We start from the raw sequence: 6,822 nt of genomic DNA, 5'->3' as shown, positions 1-6,822 counted from the left end.
TAATATGCACAGCAGGACATCACAAAGCTATATGTCTTGTACGTCTGAGGCAGAGTGACCTTATAGTGGGAGACAAGAATTCCTTGTCTAAGTGTCTTGGAACTGGCTGGGACAGAATCTCTTGTCTTGTTCACTTATTGATTAGTTAAGGCCAAATCTAGGAACAAAAAATATCTTTCACTACATCCAAAGACAGCAGATTCTGCTTTGTGAAGGACAACAGTGAATTCATCATATATTGCACGTTAGTTTAAGGTTACTTCATACATTACACTTGTATTATGTCTCTTGAATGATTATTAAAGAGTTAGTATCTTTTAACTTATCGGATCATGCTCAAAGGTAAATAAAAGTCCTTAGGAGAGTAATAAAAAAGTATATAGATGAAGACAAATCTGGCCTGCATTTTTATGATATTTAGCACCTAAGCAAAGTACTGTTTCCATGTTCATGACTCTGTCCTTGAATTAAATCGAAACTCCATGCTCATTATTTCTATTCAGCCAGTTTTGCAGTCATGAGAGGAATGTTGTCCATTTAGGATGGGTAAGGAAAATAAATTGTCTTCATTAAGACAAATCAGAATGAAGCTGGTGTTAGGAAAAGCATTCTAATTGTGACAACAATGAAAGTTGTAAACAGGTACCCAGGGTGGCTGTGGAATCTCCTTCATCAGACATATTATGTATAATTAAGACTGATTCTGCCTCCTACAGAGGCATGATCTAGATGACCTCCAGAAGTGTCTTCCAGCCCTTCATTTCTACCATTACAGACCTCAGTCTTTGCAACACAGTTCTGTCACTCAGATAATGTTTCTAAATCTCTGTGAACATGTGAAGCTCCTAAACACATTCTATTAATTATTCATTAGCAGAATTCATAGTCTGTATTTCAACCTAGTAACGCAGAGGCCTGATCAGATCCTTTTCTTCCATCAGTCACAGCACCAACCAAATCTCCCTGCATTTTGCATTTATTTACTGAACATTGCTTTTATTTATTTATTTTCCATCCCATTTGCAAAGTATGCCATTTTGCCAGTGTGTGCCTTTGTCCTAAGGGCAATCTGCCTCTCTAACTCTGATCTGACAGGAGTTTGTCATGCCACCGTTGCTTTCATATTGCATGTTTCTCCTGCTTGCATCACATTACACTATTATGTCCTCAAGGCAATTGCCCTTTGAGGTTTGTTCTGTCGAAATGAAGCAGACACTAGGGGACAAAAAGTAGAATCAATAATAGTGGTGGTCATAAGGCAGTTGTAAAAGGTAAAGACAGACCTTCAAAAGAGTTACAAACTTAAAAGGGCTAGAGCCAATGATGACTTCGTCTTTGCTGGGCATGTTTCAGCACAAGCAAATCTTTGGTTTGTTCACACATCAGCAATATTTACACAAGCCAAGTTTCTGTCCACCTTGAGATAGTTGCTGCTTTGTTTCATTCCAAAATCCGCATCAGAAATACCACAATTTGATGGGATTATAGGATGATCATTTCAATATCCTCACTTTCTCCAGGGAAAGGGTTTTAGGAATACAGCTACCCAGAAACTGCCTTAAACAAGAGACAAATCTGTCCTGATCAGCATCAGGAAGATGTTCACTTTACACAAATGAACACGAAGGTGGCATTTGTTTCATATCTGATATGCCTAGCAACTGTTGCATTGAACCTCTTTTTAACTGCCTCTTCTTGGCTTTATTTTTGACTGCCTTCCAGATATTCCTAATCTACAGTCTTCCTGTTCTGTGGAGAATAGACATTCTGATTTCTTGACCTTCACTGGTGGGTAAACAATTCCTATAATTTCACTGCACCTCCCAGACTACCAGTGTTACACACACAAGAATAAAAGATATGTCATATGAGTATAAAAAGAAACATTTATCCATGCGCTTGTTCTTCATTTGTATGAATGTCTCTATGAATTTAAAGAAGCTTTCTCTGTGAAGCAAATACAAATTGAAGTTATTCATGATTGTAACCATTACTCATAAAGTACCTATTATAAAGGTCCTCCAAAACCTTTAATTTGAGCTGTACATTCCAAACCTTTTAATATGACGTATGCAATTAGAATAAATTCCGTTCTTCTTTATGCTAGTTCATGGAAAAATTACTTTGGTGAAGTTAGTACTGGTGGATAGTTATTTAATTGAGGAGATAACAAACCTAGATGCCCCTTCATTTCAACCGAAATTGTATACATATGAACACTCTTACATTCACAGAAGTAGCTTATTGGATTTTAAGACATTTAGTATGAAATATATTTAATCTCCCAAAACTGTGAGAAAAATGAAAATATGGGAAAGCAAAATCACAAGGTAGACAGTGATTATATATTTTTTTTAAAGTTCTGATTTGGCTTTATTTGTACAAGATAATATTACTGCAGCCTTGGTGACTAGAATAGTTCTGTCATTTGAATATTAAAGGATTAGCATCAGTAGCATTCTCCCCCTTGGTAATATTCTTTAAAATGCATGTTGTGTTTATAAGAAATTATAAATAGCAATCTTCCAACAATAGCAATACTAAGAATGGATCATTAGCTATATTACAATGTACAAGTCTAGACCTATTCTCCAAGAAAAAGTACTGGAACATTAATCTGGTTGAGCAACCTAACCAATGAAGCATTGGTGTTTTTCTAATGATACTGGGATAAGTTCAGACTAAAGAGAAAAGAAAAACAGATTTTATTCCTTTTTTTTTTTTCCTATTGCTATATTAAGCAAATACATTCAAAGAAAATCTGATTGCAATCACTGACGTTTTGGAAATACACTTTTCCTATTAGTAAAGTAACCTGCTGTTGCCAGCAGCTATCAGAAGAGGAAGTGTCACAGTCACATAGGTTTCAGGCTTGTTATTTATTTCCTGAAGAGTATCATCTAGTGCAATTTCATGTCAGGGATAATATAACTGATATGTTAACAAAGCACTGAAGTTCAGAGATTTGTCTGGAATCTCTTTACAGTGATCTATCCTTATTTGCAGACATTTGGTCTCATTATTCCAGTTTAAAACTCACAGTAGTTTAAAGTGTTAATCAGCGAATCATAAACACAAAGACAGACATTATAGAAAGACTTGATTGAATGCTTTGTGTTGAAACATTTTTTATTACACACTTTCAAGATTTTTTTTTCTTTTACTGTGGTCACTATCTTTTCCAATTTTTCAATGGAAAAAAGAAATCATTTTTCTCTCATTTTTCCCCATACATTTTCAACTATCCCCTAAAAATGAAGGGTTTTGGTGTTGGTTTTTTTTTATAGTCTGGTAGCCAACTTTTGACAAGACTCACAAGATCTGATTTTATTCTATGACAAATATTTTTGAGCTTCTGCATATTTTTCAGAGTCTTTTTAATTCCATCTCTTTTTTTCCTCTGAAAATCTTCCTAGACAATTTGAAAAAAAAAGAAATAATTGGAGATTTTTTCTTTAGTGGTGTGAAAGTAATTAGGATTTTTAAAACAGCTCTAATCATCATACAGGAGCACAAGAGTTCTGACACAATATTCTTGCAGATATATCTGAACAATGCTTATGCTTACTGCTTGTCTTACTAAAGATGGTAAAAGAAGTCTGGGAACATTAGAGAGAAAAAGCTTGTGGTGAAGAGGTAATGGGAAAAAAGGCAAATGTTGATTTAAACCAATCATTGTGAAATAAAGTGTGTCACTTTATTTTGAATCAATTTAACTCAATTACTTAATGAGACATAGTGGAGGAAGTCAGTCACTCAAGTGATTCAATTGTTTAAAAATATTGGAAACAGTAAGGCTAAAATATGACATATTAGGATTTTTAAAGTGAAGAAGGAATAACGAGATAGAGGATACAGGAAAGTTACCTTTCACAAGAGCAGGTGGACAAATGAGAGTCCAACATTATCTCATATCTTACTGTCTTTGTGTCTCTCAATTTTGTCTACAGGAACCATTTGCTTTTACAATGAAAGAGTGATTTAGTTTCAGCTTTTCTTACCTTGCTTTGACTAGTGTCTGGCATGTAACGGTAACTTAGTTTACCAGAAAGGCTAAGCAGGGACTCGTTCAGCTATGATGGCTAATGGCTCACATCCGCATACATTAGAAATCCAGAAATGATGAAGAACAGAACAAGCAGCACAAAAAATATGTTGCAGGAGGGAAAAAAAAAAAAAAAACACCTCAATTATTTTCCAAAGCAAAGAAACAAATACTTCCCCTGATATTCTCCTAGCTGCATGCCAAAAAACATATTTGAAATGTTAAACTATTGTTACAATTTGGGAAGCATGAAAATTGCAAAAGCTGCAAGCTGAAAATGCTACAGATAACAGAGAATCTCAATTTAGTGGATTTTCACTCCTTCTACTAATAACTGACAAAGGATGCTTTGATCAAGCAGATTCTGTTGACAGAGACTTTCCACAGCAGACAGAAGCTCTTATCTTCAAGCTATGAAACACAAAAAACGTTCATAAAGATCACTTTGAATGCCATTTTCTCTGTATTATGTAAGTTTAGGGATTACTGAGCACAAAAAGGTGTGTGATGAAAGATACAAGACTTAGAAGATATTCTAGTGCACAGTAATTCACTGCAGTTATTACCATTAAATTTCACATTCTGCTGGTAAACATTGTTCCCTATTTAGCAGATGTGTCAATGGTTCTAGCAATTTTCATAAGCAAAAATTCCGCTCCAACAAATGGATTAATCTTAAAACAACACAGGCTTTCAGCATTAGCTACAATAGCTCTTTCCCCTCTTAAACCCAAGCTCTGTCTCTGGGATACTACAAGTTATTTAGCATGAATTTCATTAACTGACAAAGTAGAGGGTGAGGGTCTGTTGCTGGGTAGAAGCACTTCAAAAAGGAGTGCAATGCCTTGCTTGCATTTTCAGAACATCTTGGTAAGTCAATTAAAACAGCTTTTATTTTAAACATTTGTTATTGCATTCAGTGTTTTTTCCAATACCATAAAATTCTTTAACTAATCTTTCAATATTGAATATCCCATTATAATTTTACAGTTAGCCTTCTAAAAACATTAAAGAACTTGATGGGGTTATGAATCACAGATTATTTGCCTCTCTGTGGACTAATCTATCAAAAAGATTGAGAGTGGATCTTTGTCTAAAGGTCTAGTGTTGATTCAAATTCAGTGGCAAATTAAACTGGGAGACAGTGTGATTACCTTACATACATATCCATACTGCTCCTACAGCTGAGATTTAATTATTCCTAAATCATTGCAGTTTTCAGACCAATGTATTAAAGCTAAATCAGTAATCCTGCATGAATCTGCAGTATATTGTATGGATATGTCATTCTCAATCAATACTAGCCCGGAGGACTCTTCACTGTCTTATACATGATGATACTCACTGAAAACCAGGGTATATCTTGTATCTTATCTTTGAGGTTTAGGTATCTAAATCAGGATTGATTCACACATGTTGCCAGTCTTATAACAAACTCAAATTTGTCACTCAACACCTTATGAAATATAGCATAGATACATCAGCTTTCCTAAAGGAATGGAGCTCCTTATGAAAGCAGGTCCGTTTTATTTTGTGTGACCTTAGTCTGTAGCTGATGCCTGAGACATTTTTTCTACCGCCACAAAGATCATTTCATTTAATCTCTTCTCAGAACTAGACAATCAAAATGATACTGATAAGAAAGACAATATCCAGCTTTTTTTCCCTTTTTTTTCTGTTATTGTATTTTGGTCTCTTAATAATTTCAGTTTTGTCGATGCTGTCATTCAATGACCATTCTTAAAATTATTAGCTGCTTCAAAGTTTTATTTGATTTTCATCTAAGCAATGCCAATAATGTAACTGACAATTGCTTTGAGTATTCATTTCTCTACCAATTCACAGACAATCAGATTCATTCCCACCTTGAGACCCAGCTATCATCAGTCGCCTTAGCCTATCAAAACAGTCAATCTACATAATGGGAAAATGTAAAAAACCTGGGGTCAGAAAAGAGCTCTTTCTACTTGAAAGCTACAGGGAAGATTCTATTAGCATACCTTGCAGACTTCAGCCATGTATGTTCACAGTATAGGTCTAAGAAACATTTTTTGTGCTATCTTCATTTGTTTAAATGGCCTGGAAAACAATTTTAAGTCCTTGAGTGTTTTTCTCTGTATATTTCTACTAGGTGGTTTGGGGTTGTTTACTTAGAATTAATACATTTTTGTGGATTAAAGAAAATGACCAATAAATACTGCTACCTGAGTAGGAGTAATTCTTGACATGAAGTACAATTTACCCTTTTCTCTATTGAGACAGGTTGTAGGAGGTCCAATAAGAACAGCATAGGAAAAACTAGTGAAATTCTCCTTTAACTCTCTGGATCTGATTCAAAATCAGTTGAATTTAAGGAAAAATTCCTATCAACTGTCATGGGCTTTCGCTGAGGCTCTAATTTGTGAAAAAGAATTGTTGCAATTTTATACTAATAAATTATAGCTTAACTTTTAAATCAAAGTATCATTTCTGACATTGGCCATACATCTGTGGGAGTATACCGTGTTCCTCAGAAGGAACAGTTTCTGTCCTTTGGTATTCTTTTATCTACTGTGTACCTTTGCAAGTAATGCTGAGAAGAATATTAAGCCTCAAAATCTAAAACCAATGAACATTGAGGGAAAGTGGGAGAACTTCCAGAAAAAATTATTCAACCTTTAAGGGATTTCCAAGAAGGAATCATCAGATCCTTCCTGCCTGCTGATGCTGAACCTGTCTACAAGATAAGGTCTCCAATTTGAGAATCGATTCACTTCAGTTGCAGACGTGTGAAATTG

This window comes from Cariama cristata, unplaced genomic scaffold, assembly GCF_000690535.1.
Source record: "Cariama cristata isolate BGI_N322 unplaced genomic scaffold, ASM69053v1 scaffold1788, whole genome shotgun sequence".
NCBI lineage: Eukaryota > Metazoa > Chordata > Aves > Cariamiformes > Cariamidae > Cariama > Cariama cristata.
The sequence above is the reverse complement of the archived record's forward strand: the minus strand, read 5'-3'. Positions refer to the sequence as shown.